This window comes from Rhineura floridana, chromosome 3, assembly GCF_030035675.1.
Source record: "Rhineura floridana isolate rRhiFlo1 chromosome 3, rRhiFlo1.hap2, whole genome shotgun sequence".
In the NCBI taxonomy this organism is placed as follows: Eukaryota; Metazoa; Chordata; class Lepidosauria; order Squamata; family Rhineuridae; genus Rhineura; species Rhineura floridana.
Genome location: NC_084482.1, coordinates 67394131 through 67415175, shown reverse-complemented (window position 1 = coordinate 67415175; position 21045 = coordinate 67394131). Strand labels below are relative to the sequence as shown.

At 43.8% G+C, this 21045-nt stretch overlaps 1 protein-coding gene and 1 long non-coding RNA gene across 6 annotated transcripts in view; one reads left to right on the top strand and one right to left on the bottom strand.

The window, feature by feature from the left end:
* Positions 1-21045, top strand: part of MYOCD (myocardin) — a 400168-nt gene that overhangs the window by 50703 nt on the left and 328420 nt on the right. The window lies entirely within an intron of this gene.
* Positions 2610-20227, bottom strand: LOC133382166 (uncharacterized). Its single transcript, XR_009761826.1, has 3 exons — positions 20086-20227; positions 18242-18307; positions 2610-3009 (listed from the first exon to the last, which is right to left on the bottom strand). It is a non-coding gene; the product is annotated as an uncharacterized LOC133382166 (long non-coding RNA).

The window sequence follows — 21045 nt, the reverse complement described above, 5'->3', positions numbered from 1 at the left end:
GCGCGCATCTCTACCATCAACTAAGATGGCGGCAGGGGCTTCAGTACCTTAGGGAAACCGCAGCTGCCATCTTTGTTAAGGGCAATGGTAAAAGACAGCAGACAGGTAAGTGGGGAGATGTGGGGGGATGTGCAGAGCCCGCGGATCATGGAAGGGGAGCAGAGGGGCGGCTGAGGGCCCCCCTGTAGCTCCAGGGGCTGTCAGGCCAGTGCCCAACCTGGCCGCCCTTTAGAACCGGCCCTGCCCACTGATCACAGTTTAGTAACTTCTGAATAGATATTCATAGGACTGAGCTATGAGAATGTCTAGTAAACACCCCTAGCTCCTACTTCACCCTGAGCTACAATTTCCTGGGTAAGCTATGGAGAGAGGATTACTGTTAGACCATGTTAAGTGTGTAGTATAGATGTGCTCTTTGACCAAACCATTGTTCCTCGCTTGTAAAACACAAATACTAATTCATATTGTGGGGTTGATATGAAGTGCACGGGCATAGCACTCCAAACCTCAGATCCAGGATGGTGGGGAGGGTTTGAGGTGTCCCTCCTCCACCTAGAGAACCCCAACCCTGTCCAGTTCAATCAGCCCTGCCAGGAAGGAGCACCCCAAATGGCAGGCGGGAGCTCCTACATCCCTGCTGGCAGTAGCCAGTGGCAACCCTCAAAATAGAGTGTTTCAGGAGAGAGGGCTGGGATGGCACAGGATCTGCTGGATGATGATGATGATTTCTTTGATTTCTTACCTGCCCTTCACAATGAAGTTCCAGGGCAGGTTACAACAATTTAAAATTTAAAAACACAATATTAAAATGAGTTTAAAATAAATTACAGTCACAAAAATAGGTTGGGCCTTTTCGGTGGCTGCCCCTAGGCTCTGGAACTCCCTCCCTAGGGAGGCAAGAATGGCGTCCTCTGTGCAGTCTTTCCGCCGACAGCTAAAGACTTTTTTCTTCCGGCAGGCCTTTGGAACTGAAGGTTTTAAGGGTAGTGACTGAAGAGGATGCTGTATGTTATTGTTTTACTTATATGCTCCTAAACTGGGTTGCAGTATTTTAAGAGTAATTGGTTTTAACATCTTAATAGTTTAATCCTGTTTTAATGCTGATTTTATATGTTTATATGTTTTATATTTTTACAGGTTCTTAATGATGTGTACTTGTTTTTATCTGGAAGCCGCCTTGAGTTCCAGTTTGGAAAAAGGGCGGGGTATAAATAAAGATAATAATAATAATAATAATAATAATAATAATAATTGGGTCCTAAAAATCTATATGTCAGGTGTCAAAGGCTAGGGTAAAGTGGAGCATCTTCAGCATACATTGAAAATTACATAATGAAGGTGCCAGATGAGCCTCTGTGGGAAAGGCCACAGCTTGGGAGCTGCCACAGACGACGCCATCTCCTGGGCTTCCACCCTCCAAACCTCTGAAGGTGATGGAACTACCAAGAGTGCCCCTCTGCTGATCTTAACACCTTAGAGAGTCTGTAGGAAAGGAGGTAGTCTTTCAGATTTTTGGGGCCTGTTAAAGGAGAACTGATCCTGAGCTGGCCTTGCTACTATCACATGGTGACAACAGGCCTGTTCTGGGCCTCCTCTCTCCTCCAGCATTGGAACTGGTGCAGTGAAGGGACATTGCTCTATACCACCCCACCTTCCACCCTGGAGGGGCCAGCAATGAAGCTGTGGATAAGGTGCTGGCTGCACTGCTCAATCAAGCACCACTGCAGCCCATTAAAAAAGGTACAGGTGTCCCTGCACTTATAGTGCGAGTCGCTTCTGACTCTTAGGGCGACGTCTTGCAACGTTTACTAGGCAGACCGTATATATGGGGTGGGATTGCCAGTTCCGTCCCCGGCCTTCCTTTACCCCCCAGCATATGCCGAGTACTCATTTTACCGACCACGGATGGATGGAAGGCTGAGTAGACCTTGACCCCTTTTACTGGAGATTCGACTTCCTCCTTCCGTTGGAATCAAACTCCGGCCGTGAGCAGAGCGTCGGCTGCGTTACCGCCGCTTACCACTCTGCACCACGGAGGATCTGTCAGCCCATCTAAGCATATGCTAAATACTTAGAAAGCAGTAGTATTATTTCAACTTACTCTGTTTTTTTCTTGTTAGGGGAGAAAATCCTTCATTAGTTCACTGCTAGCTTATTTGTGTGTGAGGAGAATATGGACAGTGTACCTCCGTATTAACAACTTATTGATCTGTTGCTTTTGCTACTTGGCATAATAGTTTAACCTGTCCATTGCTGTAGAATGGTGAATTTGAGAAGCCTTGGGAAATAGCTTTACTAGCCTACCCAGGCTCCTGGGATGAGCAGGTAGCTCCGTTCAGGGAGTGCTGCAGTCATGCTAATTTTTGCTACTTATGAGGCCTGAAGTCTAGCTAGCCATTGGGTGCCACAGGCATCTGATGTGATATGCGTTTCTTTCAGGAAGCTTAAAGCAAAATTTGACCCTTTTTTCATTGAATCCTTATTTCTATAAATTCAAACACCTTGAACAGAGCCTGCCTGTGCAGTCTTAACATGTGACATTTCACCCAAACCACTTACAAACAACTTGCATTACTTACAAGTTTATTCATTCCTTTCAGAATGTTGGCTCAGCTGTGCGTCTCCAGAGCCATCTGTTGTGGGTGAGCGGCTTATCTCAGCTATCAGAACCCTCTTCTAAATATTATGACCAAACAGGATTCCAAGAACAACAGCCATCCTGTTGCACAGAGAATGCGCAAAAGCCGATAAACTGTTTATACGTTATCAGCTAAATAAATTGGGTTTATTTGGAAAGGCCTGCTTAAAATCCCTGATGTTGGTGGCAAGGAATTCCGTTTGTAGTTAGTGTTTGGCAGGGCAACCCTAGTCATGGCAATGGCTATTCTGTGCTCTGCCCAGTTCATGGAGACGTCCATAAATCCAGCTCTTCTCTGCACTGCCAAGGAGATCTGAACGGTGCTGCAGGAAAGCCAGGAAGTGAATGAGAGAGAAGGATGAGACCATCATCTGTAGCAAGATAAAAGGATAATCTAGGTGAGTGGGATGAGGAGAGGTAATGTGAGCAACATAAACAGGGAATAAGGTAGGGGTTTTACCAGCAGCAATAGGACTAATGGAAAGTATGTTCTTCTGGCCCACTAGCTCTCCTTAGGAACAATCCAGACTTCCCCACTCTCTCCTTAAATTTGAAGAATCCCTGCTACAGCAGCCCTGGGTTAGGAATCCTGAGGGATGCTTGCAACCTTCTAAATAAATAAAATTTTCAATACCTATGCGGAGACAATACGGAAAGAATCAATGTGAGGTCCTGGTGAGCAGGGCTGGCTCCAAAGGGTGGCCAGGTGGGACCCTGGCCGAGGGCCCCATGGCCCACAGGGGGCCCTGAAGGGGCCCTTGTTATGGTGGTGGAGTAGCGCTCCCCTTCTGTGGCAGGCTCCCTGCCGTGAATCGCAGGGACGGAGCTGCCCACCCAGTCGCCGGCCCGCCCATGCCCGCTCACTTGCTTTCCCCTGCGCCCGTCTGCTAGCTCTCCGCTCCCACCGGCTCCCTCGTTTGCCCTCCCCCTGCCCGCTTGCCCTCCCCCCACCTGCTTGCTCACCTGCTGTCCCACCCACTCACTTGCCTGCCATCCCCCTCGCTCACTTGCTCACTCGCTGGCCCGAGGGCCCCTCGTTATGGTGGGGGTGTAGTGCTCCCCTTCCACCGTGGATCGCAGGGAGGGAGCTGCCCACTCGGGGCTGGCCCCAGCCCGCTCCCTCACTTGCCCTCCCCCCACCACTCGCCCTCCCTGCCTCTTACTCGCTCACCCTCTCCCCCCACTCGCTCGCATGCCCCTTCATCCCATACCCCTCACCCACCCAACCTCCCGCTCCTCCGCCCGCCTGGTAGGTAGGTGGGGCGTGCATGCATGCATGCGGGTGCCAGGGCCCAGGACAGGATGGTGTCCAAGGGCCGGCCCTGCTGGTGAGCATATCAAAGGCAATATATCTCTCAACAATCTGGCTGCCTTCACTCTGGAAACAAGATGTTGAACTAGATGGACCTTTGGTCTGATCCAGCAGGTCTGTTCTTATGGCTGTGAAGGATGGCGGGCAGAGGGGATCATTTTACTTTTTTTTTTTTTGGTCAAGGTTTATATTCCACTTAATCCATAGAAAATTCTAAGTGGTTTACATATAATAATATAATATATTGACATAAAAATATCAATAGAATTAAAGATTAAAATGGAAGTAATGTTTACAAACTTGCTTCAGCTGCCTGTACCCTTCCAAATTTTACTTCCTTAAGCACTTTTTGGATGGTTTCTGTTCTAACGTGTGAAGGTGTGTTGTACAAAATCATGTCATGCCAATTTTTGCACATTTTTTTCATATTTTCTCCAACTTCTGGGAGTTCTCTCACAGTTTCAGTTGGGGTATGTTCCCAGCCATACTACTTCAGATCCTTATAAACTGAAGATACAACTGGAGGGATTTAAAATGTGACTTTAGGCATCTGAAACATCATGTGCTCTATATACATATATATGGACTACTGCAATGCGCTTTACGTAGGGCTACCTTTGAAGACGGTTCGGAAGCTACAGCTAGTGCAAAATGCGGCGGCCAGACTGCTAACAAGAACGAAGCGGTCTGAGCATATAACACCTGTGCTAGCTCGCCTGCACTGGCTTCCAATATGCTTCTGGGCCAGATTCAAAGTGTTGGTACTCACCTATAAAGCCTTATATGGCACGGGACCACGATATCTGTCGGAACGCCTCTCCCAATATGAACTGGCCCGTACACTACGGTCTACTACGAAGGCCCTCCTCCGGGTTCCGACCCAAAGGGAAGCCCGGAGGGTGGTGACAAGATCTAGGGCCTTCTCAGTGGTGGCCCCTGAACTATGGAATAGTCTACCCGAGGAGGTGTGCTTGGCGCCGACATTATCATCTTTTTGGCGCCAAGTTAAAACGTTTCTCTTCTCCGAGGCATTTTAATTCATTTTAATTTTAAACTATCATAACCTGATTTTAGACTGTACAGTTTTGTATTGTGTTATATTATATTGTGTTATCTTTTATTGTATTTTTAATGTTCACCGCCCAGAGAGCTGTTGCTAGTCGGGCGGTATATAAGCTTAATAAAATAAAATAAATAAATAAATATTGCAATCTAGCCAGCTAGGTATATGAAACAGAAGACAAGGTTGTTTCTAGTCAGCTGCAAACAGAAAGTGAAACATTTTTAAAACCAATCCTGTGTAAGTTCTTGGATAAACAAGAAATGTTGCTTGATAAGCAAGAAATGGATTTGTCAGATTCAGAAGCTTCTGTTCCTTTTGAAGGTAATCAGAGAAACAATTTTCAGCATGAGTGCGAGTCCTTTCTTTCTTTCTTTCTTTCTTTCCCTGCTCCCTATTTCCTAAAGTGTTCTGACTCAAAATGCTTTAAGGCAGAAATTGTTAAATGATCCATTGAGCATGATGAACACCACCAAATAATCATAAAGAAATTCAAGGGCTTTTTACCCCAGAGTGGCAGAGCAGGGAAGAAAACTCATAAAAAAGAAAAAGTAGTTACAAATTTTCCACGCTATCATCCGGCTCAAGCTGTTCTGTATTCTGTACAGAAAACACCAGATCAAATGTTCCTAGTTTGGAAGGGTAAAGATTTCCTCTCTCCCCCTAATCTGTGAAACACAAACTCTATCTCTGCTATTCTTGTCTCCAGAATCTGATACTTAGCAATGGATATTTGGTAATGATGCTTCCAGCAGTACACTGTGTTGCTCTCTGTCTCATAGACAAATGAGCTCCACAGGGCCAAATGCAGTAAAAACATGTAAAGGGAGCTAGTGTCATTCAAAGTGCTGCAGACAAGGCAAAGAGACTTGCAAAGGAGCCATGATAATGACACATTTTTCTGAGCAGAATTGGTGTAATTATACACTGGGAATAATACAGTGTGGCTGCATATTGCCCTCTTTTTAATGCTTACCAGTAATCGGTTGCAGTCTTCTTAAGGCTGGTTCATATGACTACAGCATCAAGTGGTAACTCATACCTGCAAATGGACTATGACAAATCCATGCTACAGGCAAAACTTCCGTTGTTATGTTGTTATGTGCCTTCAAGTCTATGACGACTTATGACGACCCTATGAATCAGTGACCTCCAAGCATCTCTCATAAACCACCCTGTTCAGATTTTATAAGTTCAGGTCTGTGGCTTCCTTTATGGAATCAATCCATCTCTTGTTTGGCCTTCCTCTTTTTCTACTCCCTTCTGTTTTTCCCAGCATTATGATCTTTTCTAGTGAATGATATCTTCTCATTATGTGTCCAACGTATAATAACCTCAGTTTCATCATTTCAGCTTCTACTGACAGTTCTGGTTTAATTTGTTCTAACATCCAATTATTGGTCTTTTTCGCAGTCCATGGTATCCGCAAAGCCAAGGAGAGCTTTTCACCACATTTCAAACGAGTTGATCTTTCTCTTATACGCTTTTTTCACTGTCCAACTTTCACATCCTTACATAGAGATCGGAAATACCATGGTCTGAATGATCCTGACTTTAGTGTTCAGTGATACATCTTTGCATTTGAGGGCCTTTTCTAGTTCTCTCATAACTGCCCTCTCTAGTCCTAGCCTTCTGATTTCTTGACTATTGTCTCCATTTTGGTTAATGAGTGTGCCGAGGTATTGATAAGTTCAATGTCCTCATTGTCAACTTTAAAGTTACATAAATCTTCTGTTGTCATTACTTTAGTCTTTTTGACATTCAGCTGTAGTCCTGCCTTTGTGGTTTCCTCTTTAATTTTCATCAGCATTCATTTCAAGTCATGACTGGTTTCTGCTAGTAGTATCGTATCATCTATATATCTTAAATTATTGATATCTCTCCCTCCAATTTTCACACCTCCATCTTGGTCCAATCCCACTTTCCATATGATATGTTCTGTGTATATGTTGAGCCCAGGCCCTCTCATGAGGAGCTGGGAGGGGGAAGGCATGAGTTTCAGGTGCCACAGCAGTTAGAAAGCATGGACATTCCAGTTGTTGTTGAGGCTAGTCCCGACCTTGAGGAGGAGAGCGAGCTTGCCGCCCTGTCAGTTCCCATGGATAGCCCTGCCCTCCGAGGAGACAGCCCCCAGCCTCCAAGCACCCCCCCGGGACCATTAAGGGATGCTCCTGAGAAAGCAGTAACTCCTCCTTCAACAAGCAGGGTCCTAGAGACTCCCGACGCTTTCCCGCCTGCTGCTCCCCAACCTGCCGATAAGGAACCTGTTCTGTCCGATGAGGCTTTGGATGTTCGCCCTCCTTCACCGCGCACACGACGTCTGGAGAAGCGGACGGGGCAGAGGGCGTATGTGCACAGGAGTGAGAGGTTACGCTCGAAGACCTTCCCTATTTAAGTCTGCCGCGTTCAGAATTGGGCGCTGAATCAACTCCTTCCACACGTTGCAGAGCATGTCTAGAGTGTAGTTAGGAAATTGTAGTGAGTTAGCATAGGGTTTCCTATGAGGCCTTTGATGTATCGATTACTTTAATAAAACAAGCATTGATTGCACCCTCGTCGCAGCCTCGTGATTCCCGCTCTGAACAGGACAGTATAGATTAAACAAATAGGGTGATAAAATACATTCCTGTCTCACACCCTTTCCGATGGGGAACCAATCAGTTTCTCCATATTCTGTTCTTACAGTAGCCTCTTGTGCAGAGTATAGGTTGCGCATCAGAACAATCAGATGCTGTGGCACCCCCATATCTTTGAAAGCATTCCATAGTTTTTCATGATCTACACAGTCAAAGGCTTTGTTGTAATGTATAAAGCACAGGGTGATTTTCTTCTGAAATTCCTTGATCTGTTCCATTACAGTAGGGCTCCACTCATACAGCGGGTTACGTTCCGGACCCCCGCTGTAAAGCAAAAACCACTGTAAAGCGGTACTCATTGAATAGAATGGCGCTCAATCCCTGAAAACTGCCATAAAAGCGGAACAAGTGCCGTATGAGTGGGGCTTTAGTCTAATTGTGTCCAATTGAGACCGCTGTATTAGTGAATTGCTGTAAAGCGAAATGCCGTAAAGCAGGGCCCTACTGTATCCAACATATGTTTGCAATATGATCTCTGGTGCCTCTTCCCTTTCTAAATCCAGCTTGGACAACTGGCATTTGTCGCTCCATATACAGTAAGAGCATTTGTTGTAGAATCTTGAGCATTACTTTACTTGCATGGGATATTAAGGCAATAGTTCGATAATTACTGCATTTCCTGGGATCCCCTTTCTTTGGAATTGGGATGTATATTCAACGCTTCCAGTCTGTGGGCCATTGTTTAGTTTTCCATATTTCTTGACAAATTTTTGTCAGTATTTGGACAGATTAAGTCTTAGTAGCTTGTAGCAACTCTATTGGTATAACAAAAAACACAGGAAGAAAAAAATGGTCCTTGATGAAAGTGACAAGAAAAAAACAAAAATCAAGGTATGAACACACTAAAAACCATATGCAAATAAATACTAAAGTATAAAAAATTCTAATGAAGGACAGAATGGCCAAAATGCCCAAAGTCTTATTATTGTTTGTGTGTGCTTGTACCATGTTTTCATTATATTTTATTCATTAACAACCAAGTATAGCATACCCATCTATTAAAAGTACCAAGTAATTTACTTTGGGCATTTTGGCGCCGAAAAGATAGCAGAGATGGCACCTGCCTAATATTCAAAGGGAGGGAATTCCACAGGGTAGGTGCTGCCACACTAAAGGTCCACATTTCAGAGGTGAATGGTAAAAGTGATAAATACATATATCCCTCCTACTGGGAGGAAGGGTGGGATATAAATGAAATAATAAATAAATAAATAGGAGGGTCAGTTCTTTGCCTCTCTATTGTCTGCTTTGACGGTGGTGGTGGTGATAGTGAGGAGGAATTCCACAGTTTGCCATAGCAATGTCTAGCCATAGCAGTTTGTTGGCAAAAAGTTATTTAAGAGAACATTTCTACAGCAGCTTTCTGCACTCTCTACATGGTGTTTTAGCACTAAACTGGCATATAATATTCCTCTTGGAGAACTCTAGAAGCCCACTCAGCAAACTGAATGGGCTCAGCTTGTACTGCTTGCCCAATTCTTCCCCTCAGTTGCAAGGATTGGTGGGAGACCAGTGAGCATTGTGGCTAACTGGATATTTGAACCTGGGCCTCTCTACTCCTAGTCTGACACTCTAAGCCAATATGCCACACTGAAATTGGTTTAGGTTATTCACATATCCTCCAGCTCAAGACTTCATCGCCACGACAGAGGAACAATTAGCACTCACATACCTGCTAACTCCTTTAACGGTATGGGGAGTGTTTCTTAGTCTAAATGAAATAGGAAATGTTTGGTATTTGGAAAAAATGGACAAGACAGGAGCCGCAACATCCCTGATAAAATTCCCTGGGCATTTTTCTAATCTTTCATAGAGGAATGTACTTCAAAGTTTCCATCTCACAAAAGCTTGAAAGTTGTTTCTCAAATCCCACTTTATTGGGTTTGCATGAGTTTTCAAAAGCTAGTGGATGCCAAGCATTGAGTTTGATGGGGAAAGTAGGAGGAGGGTTAACACTGTCTGAATTCTGGGATGTTCTGGTATGCTGCGAGGAGATTCAGATGAAAAACTGAGGTGGTAAGTGACATAGTAATGCTTTCTTGTGTGTGAATGCAAGAAAGGTGTGTATCATACAAGCTACACTTAGCTGGTAACCAGAACTACTAGTAGTGCTTTGTGGAATATGTGGCTTTGTCACCATGTAATGTGTGAAATGGCCCTTACAAATCCATTAATTAGCGAAGGGTTGGCCCCACATGTTTTGCTGCCTGAGGCAAGAATTTGTGCCCTACCCTGTTCCATGTACAACAGTTGACTGGATTGGCAGTTGAATCTTGCTCAGGCCCAGTGCCAGCCGGCGGCCAGGTTGGGCACTGGCCGAAGGCCCCTGCAGCCGGGGCTGGATGGGTGTAGCTCCTGCTCCACTATTGGGCCACAGCGTGTGCACCCTGTGACCCAATGCTGGTGTGGATCGCTGAGTGGGAGCCATGCTCCCAGGCAACACCCTCCTGCTGTCAGTGTGGACTGGCTATGCCATTTTCTGTGTTGCTGTGTCAGCGTGCTGTGCACACTTGCTTGAAGTCACCTAATGTGCTGATGCAGCTATGTCTAAGCCCCTGGCAGTGGTGCTAGTGCCACCACATCACCGCCTCCTTGGATAGCCCAGTGCAGTCTGGTGCCCAAGGGCCTGCTGCCATCTGGTGCTGGCCCTGATCTTACTTCAGCCCTGGCAATGGGGCAGCATCCTCCAGTGCAACATAAGAACAGCATCCTGTTGTCACAGTGGCCAACCAGTTGTCCATGGGAAACCCGCAAGCAGGACATGTGTGCAAGAGCACTCCCCTCCTGCAGTTTCCAGCAACTGGAATCCTGACTAGGGAATCCTGACTAGAAGCATACCACCTCTGACTGTGGAGGCTGAGCATAGCCATCATGGCTTATAGCCATTGATAGCCTTTTCCTCCATGAATTTGTCTAATTCTCTTTTAAATCCATCCAAGCTGGTGGCCACCACTGCCTCTTGTGGGAGTCAATTCCATAATTTAACTATGTGTGTTATGTAGAAGTATTTTCTTTTGTCTGTACTGAATCTTCCAACATTCAGCTTCATTTGATGTCCACAGGTTCTCCTGTTATGAGAGAGGGAGAAAACCTTTTCTCCATCCACTTTCTCCATGCCATGCACAATTTTATACACTTCTATCGTATCACCTCTGACTCGCCTTTTCTCTAACTGAAAAAGCCCCAAATGCTTTTCCAACCCTGCAATATCCTTCCTGAAGTGAGGCAACGAGAACTGTACACAGTATTCCAAATGCGGCCACACCATAGATTTTTATAACAGTATTATGATATTGGCAGTTTTATTTTAGTTATCTTTTCTAATGATCCCTAACATGGAATTTGCCTTTTTCACAGCTGCTGAACACTGAGTTAACATTGTCATTTTGCTATTCACTACAACTCCAAAGTCTCATTCCTTGTCAGTCACCACCAATTCAGATCCCATGAGAGTATATGAAATTAAGATATATTGTTTTTGCTCCAACATACATCACTTTACACATGTTTACATTGAATTACATTTGCCATTTTACTGCCTATTCATCCAGTTTGGAGAGGTCCTTTTGGAGCTCTTCACAATCCCTTTTTGTTTTAACAACCATGAACAATTTAGTATCTTCAGCAAACTTGGCCACCAATTGCTCACCCCTAACTTTAGATAATTTATGAACAAGTTAAAAAGCACAGATCCCAATATCGATCCTTGGGAGACTCCACTTTCTACATCCCTCCATTGGGAGAACTCTGTTTATTCCTCCTCTCTGTTTCCTGCTACTTAACCAATTCCCGATCCACAAGAGGACCTCTCCTCTTATTCCATGACTGCTCAGCTTACTCAGGAGTCTTTGGTGAGGTACCTTGGCAGTAGCCCAGTTTAGGGGCTGTAGGACAGGTCAGTGGCACACACCGCTTGTGCTGTAATCTGTGGTAGAGGGAAATGGCCACTAGGGTCAGAAGGAAAGGCTGGGGGGGGAGGAGTGATCACTGGCACTACCCAGTACCAGCTGCCTAAGGCAGTTACCTCACACTTCCTAATGGTAGGCTAGCCCTGCAGGCAGTTTAAAAACAAGCAAACAGTAACCAGATTTTCCAATTGTACAAATTACCCACCAGACATGCTGCATTAAAAAAAAAAAAAGATAAGCTGAACAAACACAGAGCTTGAATTGCTCCTTGCTTACGCCCTATATCAGTAGCGGTTTCTCCATAGGGGCCAGTAGTTCTGAGTTCAATAATAGATACAAAACCAGGAGTACTTCACAGGTATTTACAAGGACATGATCTGCTCGAAGATGAAAGTACAGAAAGTTCTGGCCAAAAAGAAAGTGTTTTGATATGATTTGGGCAGTTCATTTTAAGCATGGAAACTGAGTACAGTTTTGCCCTTATAATAAAAGTTGTGTGCATGTTTTCCCTGACATTGCTGGTCACTGAAGTGTTTAATAAATGCATACACCTAATGTGTCTACCCCTCCCCCTGATTTTTCAAACCGCATATTATCAGTTTTCAAACTGCACCGTTTTTTCCAACTCTGCATTTTGTCTCCAACTGCACACTTAAAAAAAAAATTGCCTGCAGGCATGCAGTGCATGTGCCGCTGCATGTTGACTGTACAGACAACAATGTAGATGGGCAGAGTTGCTAGTGCAATTATTAAGCAAGCATCTGCACTAAACTAGGAACTGAAATGGTGTGAGAATCTTTGAAGAGGTCTACAAAAACACGGAGAAAACATCCTTCCATGTTATGTTGGTTTAAGTTTGCTGTTGTTTTAAGAAGTACAGTGCTTGGTTTTCTCTTCCTTTGTCTTGTGATTCCTTCAAAGTGCTTTGGGTAGCCCATATGAAGCCTTTTGCTTTCTTTCCCCACCACAACAGTTCCGTGAGGTAGCTTAGCCACAGAGATAGCGATTGATCCAGAAATCATCAGGCCTGCCTGGGTTTCCTCCGCCCCAGCCACTATACCACACAGCCTCTCTGTTCTTTATAGCTGCTGGAAAATGAGAAGGCTCTACACTGGGACTCTTCCCTGGGCTTCTATACACAGCTGTCTCATGTTTTAGAAATCCTTCCACATGCTGCCGCCAGATAATTGCCTGTGAAGTGCTCCAGCTGCATCATGCTTAACTTCAGGCTGGAAATACATGAAACTGGAACTAGAATCTCAGTTCCTCAGGCACCTGGACTGTCCAATAGGTCAGAGCCAAATCTGGATGCTACAACTCAGCTCGCTGTAGTACAACTTAGACATTAGGCCAACTATGGCTCAGGTTGGGTGGCAGCTATTGACTTCCATCCCATTATCAACACTTTCCTTCCCAGCCAAGTAGGGATGGAAAGATGTATCAATTTTGGTTCTCTCCGTTAGATTCGGTTCTCCACATTTCTGCAGCAATTTGTGATTTTTTTAAAATAAAAAATGCTCATGAAAATTCTCCAGCATTTTAGTGTGATTTTCTCCTAATAAACACATTTTTGTGTGCAGTTTTGACTGTACACATTTTTGTAAGCTATTTCTTGTCATATAATGCATTTTTGCATGTTACTTTCACTCATTATATATACTGTATTTATGCACAATTCCCCCTAATATATGCATTTTTGCAACCGTTCAAATAAATACAAATGTTGAAGGATGGCTGTGTTTCGGTTCGCATATTGTTTCGGAAAGTGTGAATTTGATAGATTTGGCTTAAAACGCAAACTGAATCAAACTTGGCACTCATCCCTGCAGACAACCCATAATAATATTACTTATTGTATAATACTCATTTTTCTTTAGGCAAGCCTATCCTGACACACAGATGCTGATATGTTTTAATCTCTTTTTAGTCTACTGTTGTTTTAATCATGTTTAAAAATGTTTTAAATTATTTGTTTTTATTGATAATAACATCTGAACCAGGAACATCCTGGTTTATATTTTATTTTTGATCCACGCTGCTACATTAACCCCATAGTCCTCTGGCCTACTGAAGGAGAACATGTGTCTAGGACAGGGGTTCCTAGACTGTGGTCTATGGACCCCTGGTGGTCTGTGAGCTTCATTTTATTTATTTATTTATTTATATATGTATATCCTGCCCTTCTTCCCAGTAGGAGCTCATTCAGGTGGCCTGCAGCATGTCTGGTAGATTTGTGATTGAAGACGGGCAACAGCACATCCATCACATTAAATATTCGCAATTGGTTGTAAATTGTATTTTATTGCTTCTTTTCTTTTTAGATTGCATTGTGTTGAATTCTAAGAAAAAGGTTAGCTACCCCTGAAATAGAGTACCTGTTCCCTTGAAGTGCCAAAGTGCAATACCAAAATGTCATCTTGTGTTCTAAGGCAATGCTTTTTTTTGGTAAAAATGAGGTGCTGATATTCATACCTTGATAAAAGAGCTGTGAATGCCAGCACCAAAAGGTTACCATGTGCTGGCAAGGAGATCTTGAGTATGGCTGCCTCTTAAACCCATAAGTAAGTGGTAAACAATACTATTCCAAGAATAGTCACTAAATAACTGTTCCCAGCCCTTGAAGCAATCAATGTGTGTACACACCATTAGTAAGGATTGTAGGTGCCTCCTAGCATTCACCAGGAGGCCCCATGGTGGTTTACAGCAGCTTAAAAATACAATATTAAAAACAGTTAAAACACTCTCAGGGTCATTTCCAGATGACCTATTTATTCAGCATTTACTCTGATTTGTTTGCACAAAGTTTGTGGAGTGGTTATATGACATCCACTGTTAATTGAGCATTCATTCTGATTCGTTTGCAAGGTTAAACAATGTCATATCAAGCAATTGTTTTCCCCACACTTTGCAGTTCATTTTCCCATCACTTTCCTTACCGCACAAAGTTTGTTGTGGAAGACACCAAATCCACCTTAATTGTGTAACTATATTTGCTGGTATGCAGTTGAATCCCACCTGCAAGATAGCAACAGTCTGGAAGCGGCCTCGGTCTCTGGCCATATAGGGTGCTAGCAGATGTGGTGTGGATAATTTAGCAGCACCTAGGTACGCTGTTCTGCTTTAACCCAGAAGAGGAATAGCAACTCTGCTTCCAGACTTCTAATACATGTTAGCCAAGTGGTATTTCTCCTTTCTCCAACTCCAAGTGTGTCGGGGTGTGTGTGTGTTTCCTTGGGACAATTATGTGGGATGAAAGGGTTAAATACTCTCTCCTCCACCCACTGCACTCCTTCCCCCTGCTACAATTTCCCTCCTCCCCATCACAATTAAAGGGGGTAGAGAAAAAAGGCAATGCTATTTGGAACGGGAAGGGTTAGAGTCAATTCCTAGAGAGAAGAGATGAGCCGTAGAGAAGAAAATGGGTAAAGCACAATCTGGTTGATAGAAAATGGGCAGAACAATCCATCAGCCAGGATAGCAGCTTAATAGACCATCTACACCTGGGGAAATTGTGTAGCAATTCCATTGCGTTAAAAAGTGTATTTTCTGGCCTCTGGGAGAGAAACAGATGAACAAAGAAAATATGAGTGCCCCCTCCCCCCCCCCCCCAAAAAAAAAGTGAATGAGCAAAGCACTGCTATTACACAGTAAATGCCCAGTGTGGAAGCAGCCGTAGTCTGGCTGCATAAATCCTAGCCTTCCTATAGGCATATATTTCCTGCTCTGGGGTTTTTTATCTTGCAGGGAAATATGAGGCACAACAGTCTCAGTTGTGGTATTGCTGTCCAGCTTTGCAGCATGTCCTGGGATCAAGGTAATGCTACATTCTTGGCAGCAGAACTGCTGGACTGTTCAAGTCTCTTGTGACTGCAGGATTATTAGGTGAGCAGCCAAGGAGCAGAAACTGATGTAGGTCTCTGTGCTAACTTCCCCTCTCTCCTTCTTACAATTGTTTGCTGTCCTTGAGCTGTTTATGTTGGATGAGCACTGTAAACAACTTTTAAATAAAAAAAAAATAGTGGAGGAAAGAAAGGAGGAAATAAAATATATGAGTGAGGAAAGTAAGGAAGAGATTTAAAGCAATTATCAAGTATAAGATAGAAGTGAGCCATTCTGACACAATCATATTCATATGAAACAGGTGGCCTTAAAAGGGGGCTCCTGGATTTACTGCTCAGGATCTTGGTGCATTCAGGGCTTCATCTGAGCTAGCGCTCTTGTGGAATTAGTCCTACAGGCTGTTTCTTAATGCCAGGGCTTAGATCTGGAACATATGATGCAATATAAAATTTGCAAGGCCTTCTAAGCATGTGCAGAGTGCCTTTCCTCATCAGGGCTCAGCTTATAACCAAAGCTAGTTTCCACACTGGAAGAAAGGGTATCCATGGCAGAGGATGCAACTTCTAGATACAAGGTGCTGGATATCAGTGTTGAAATATTAACACACACTATAGATCGGGTTCAATAACATGATCAAAATCTTAACAGTAGGGGCATGCTGTTTGCTAGGTAGTGTAATAGCCTTTTCCCTTTTAAAGTATACGTCTTGTATTTAAGATATCTGAGGTTGCAATCCTAAACTCACTTCCTGGGGAGTAAGTCCCATTGAATTCCATGGGACTGACTTTGCAGTAAAGATGTTTAGGAACATCCTCCACGTATATTGTTTCGTTTTCATTGTACTGTATTCTGTGACTCTGTTCTGTCCATGAATACATATTTGTATGTTTGTTTATAAACATCGCTATAAACATAGACAGAGAAATGGCAGTATATAAAATACTTTCCCCCCTAATTAAAATATGTTTTAGAATAGAAAAATGTCCATTTTAGGTACAGGGGACACCGACTTTATAAATAAGCATCTAAGATAAACATTAACATGGGTCCCTTGTTGTTTATGTGCACTTGTGTGCACCCCCCTATTTGAAACACGCTCCCACACTATAATTTTAAATAGCACAAAACAAGCAAATTCTCCAGTTGCTATTTATACTGGCAGTGCGGCCAATGATGTCATTGCCGTAGCAATCACAAATTTTGTTTTCTTGCAATAAATGTGATGGTTTTCCCCATTAATCGTTCAGGGCTGGCCGTGTTCTGTGCAAGATTTAACAACCAGCTCATGTTCTGCTTTGGCGGGAGGCTCCCAGGGTCCTGCTCTCATCACCTTGCTTCACCCTATGGCTCTGCTTCTGCCAAGGCAGGTCTCTCGGGCAGTCTGCCATAGGATAGCTGGTAGACCAGCTGGGTACCCATTCAGAGCAGGGATATCTTGCGCCACTGAGAATGGCAGATCAGGCGCAGAGGAAAGCAGGGTGAGGCCTGTGTGTAGTCTGCAGTTAGGGATGGATGAATCTGTCCGTTTCGGTTTCTCTCAGTTTCTCATTTTTCCCAATCTTAAGTATGGTTCATTTATCGCAATATGCCACTATTGTAGTGTATGGGCTCTACTGCTAGTGCTGTATTAATTTGCAGTTACAGTGTCTGTCTGTCTGTCTGTCTATCTATATTTTTAAAAAATGCTGGTGCCCATGCACCACTCAGGGCAACAATTTAAAATCACAATACAATAAAATATATTAAAATGTTAAGAATAAAACAATAAAAATACATAAATGCACAACAGATAAGATGCACAACATTAAAATCTATTTTAAAGCAGCAGTGGCGGAGATCGCAACTAAAAATGATATTAGCAGGCAAAAGTCTGTTGGAATAAAAATATTTAATGTGCAAAAATAACCGGAGAGGAGGTCAAGGCATTCCACAATATTGGTTGACCCACTGAAAAGGTCCCACAATGAGGCAGCAAGGGGATCTGAGTAACTTAGAATAATACTTTGAAAAATTTATCTTAACTTGTATTCATCTGTTAAGCTTGGAAATCTTTGAAAAAATGGAAATGGACTGCCTTCAAGTCAATCCTGACTTATGGCGACCCTATCAATAGGGTTTTCATGGTAAGTGGTATTCAGAGGCTAGTCCTCCATTGCCTCCCTCTGAAGCTAGTCCTCCCCAGCTGGCTAGGGCCTGCTCAGCTTGCCACAGCTGCACAAGCCAGCCCCTTCCTTGCCCGCAACTGCCAGCTGGGGTGCAACTGGGCTCCTTGGGACTATACAGCTTGCCCACAGCTGCACAGGTGGCAGGGCACGTAACCCCTGAGCCACTCACTGTGGGGATGATCTTTAGCTGGTCCTTGACACCCAGGAGACACGAGCAGGTATTTGAACTCACAGACTCTGGACTCCCAGCCAGGCTGTCCTCCCTACTTTGCAACAACCTTTATTCCAGAGACACCGCTTGGCTTCATGCACCAGAAGTTTTGCAATCTGGGGACATGTAGGCAGCAGTGGCCTCGCTGTGACCTGTCCTACCATCTTTGTAACTGTTCACAAAATATTTATTTAATGCCAAAAATCTGTTTCTGTTTACATAGAAATGTACACTATGGCGATCTGAAACCCCAGCTTTGTGGCATGTTGTTTTGCTGTGCAATGTTTAGTAATTCTCAGTTTGGCATATTCCTGGAATTATGAAATGATTTTGTATTGGCTCATTGTATCTAAATGTTAAACATATTTGTAAGGTTCTTTTTTTGGTGAGTGGTTGGGGGAAGATGCTGTCATTATTAAAACAAGGCAAATGCCTTCTAGCAAAGATATAATCCAACATTTTTGTACTCACCCTAAGGAGAAATGAGAATGTAAACCGCAGGAGTTCTTGCATGTAACATGCTGAGTCCATCATTCCCTTAAGAAGAAAAAATCATTTGGTACCAAACCAATCCATCTTCCACTTCCTATGTGAGCTACTGTTCCAATTCATTACTTATAAAAAGGCTTCAGTTGTTACAGGAGGAAAGGAAACATGAATGACTCTCACTTTCTGGTGGTTTTTGTACCTTTTTCCATTTTATTTATTTCGTTACTGCCAGGGTTTTGCATCTATTTGATGTAGTTGTTGTTTTAATTTATATTCTATGTTTATTTTACTATTCTACACCAGTTTTCCACTCAAAGTACAGAAAGTAGTTTACAATGAATCACAGGGTCTTAAAAAACAAATGGCAAAACAAAATACTTAAGAAAAATCTCATCACAACACTTCCAACAAACACATTATACTTCAGCCACTATAAAAAGTGCACTAAAGATTATACTCTTCCAGACGCTAAATACCTAAAACATTGACTATTGTATAGTAAAGCTACCCTGTGAGACGAGTTTCTGAAGGCAGTGTGTACATCCGTAAAAAAGAATAAACAAGACACCTAAGAGACAACAGTGATGTCAAGACCCCAGTGAAAGAGAATTTCACGGTTCTGGTGCCACAGCTGAGTTTTAGATACTTGCTGAACAAGCCCTCCATTGGTAAGGAACCCTCCACAAAGACTTCTGAGGTCCAAATTAGCCATAGTGCTACTGACATCTTTAGCTCATGGAAAACAAATAGCTGGCATGCCCCCCTCACCCTGCTCAATTTGGATCAGTACCATGCCAGTGCCCTGATCTATTCCCCATGCCCCTTGACCATGTTTTTTTTTTTAATTCATGCAAGGGCTACAGATGGGAATAGTGTCACATCTAGTTTGTCATTCAATTGACCTCATCACATAGGAAGCTGCTTTGAATCAGGCCAGACTATTTGCCAGGCCTAGTACCAGTGGGTGACCAGGTCAGGCACTGACTAAGGGCCCCTGTTGCTAGCCTAGGGCCCCTGTGGCTGGGAGGGTGGAGCTCCTGTTCTGTGATCCTTGCCAGAATCAGGTCATGGGCTGTGACTGTATGGCAGCGCAGATTGCACAGCAGGGGCTCCACCCAGCTGACATCACCTCTGCATGCACATGCAGCCAGCAGACGCTTAAATACACCTGGTTGCTTCACCTTGTGCATCAGTGTGCATGCCTGTCATCATCCAAGATTGGGTGATGGCAGGCATGGGTGCTGGTGCACACACACACACACACACACACACACACACACACACACACACACACACACACACACACACACACACACACACACAAGTGGGATGTGGGGGCTGTGGTGGGCTCGTGCCTGAGGGCTCATGCAGGCTGGTGCCATCCCTGCTATTTGCCCATGTATTTGCCCATGTATTGTCAACTCTTGCTAGAAGCAGCTGTCTAGGAACTCAACCAGAGACCTTTCCCATCACCTGCTACCCCCCTTTTCTAACTGGAGATTGTGAACTTTGCATGCAAAGCATGCAATCCACAATTAAGCTATGGCCCCTTTCCTATTGGGGAGATCATTTAGGAGAAGGTATTCCCTAAGATATATAGGGGCAATATTTTGTTCAGCTTTAAATATCATAAGTTGCACTTGGAACTGAGCATGGAACTAAACCACAAGGCAATGTAAACCCGCCAGAAAAGCTGCTGTGTCTGTCCCCAACCAACCTACAAGCAGCTGCACTGACATTTCTAAATAGTTTCCAAGGGTATGCCACATAGAAGTCATTACAGTAGTCAAGACCATCTTGGTTGGGCTGGTTATTAAATTACTTACTCGTAATGGACTCTACTGCAAGATGACTGCACAAGTTGGTTAAAAAGGGCTATGAATCCAGACAAGTACTCTGGATCATGAAGCCAAAAGATGTAAGTAGACAACTGGTTATTTTCTAGAAGGCTTTTGGAGGAGGAGAATAGAACAGGTGTGTTTTTGCAACAGGACACCTCGGGACATAGTTCCATTACTTTTTTTTGCAGGTGGCCCCTTCCTAGAGTCCCTCCGTCTCTGCAGCCAATCAAGTCATGCAATTCTCAGTCACTACAGCCAATAAGCAGTCAGCATAGATCCTCCTTGCACACTAATTGGTTCCTACCATTTGTTGTTGTGGAGAAGAGAGAGTCATGAGGACCTGAGAGATAGAAGTTTACATACAGAGGAGGGTGGACAGCCAAGCCCAGGTACATACTTTCTGATGATCATTGCAAGCTCAGGCCGCCAGCCAGCAGCAAGCTTTGGGAGAGTGATTGGCGCTTACTTTAAAAAAAAATTGTGAAGGGAAGTATGGAGCAATAGATAGGTCCCTGCATGCTGAAGATACTGTTGACTGCCAGCAAGTGCTTCCTTTCCTTTGCCCCTGGGAGGAGTTTTCTGAAGGGAGCGTTGTTCAGGTAGAGAGAGAGAGCTTTTGTTCAATGGGGACGTACTCCTAAATAAATGTGCCTTGGATGGCAGCCTTACAGCTCATTCCTATGAATGCTTATTCAGAAGTAAATCCCACTGCATTCAGTGGGGCTTACTACCAGCTAAGTGTGAATCTCAGTAACAACTGTAGGAAGATCATCAGAAAACTCTGACAATGCAAGTGAAATCCCATGTGACTGATCTTGTTTTGTGTGTGTGTGGGGGGTGGAAGTTCCACTCTAAAGCGATAACTAGAAACCTTCTTGGATAGGAACCTTACTCTTTTGGAGCAGAGAAACAGAAAGTATATTGCTAACTTTCTGTCTCTTGCTT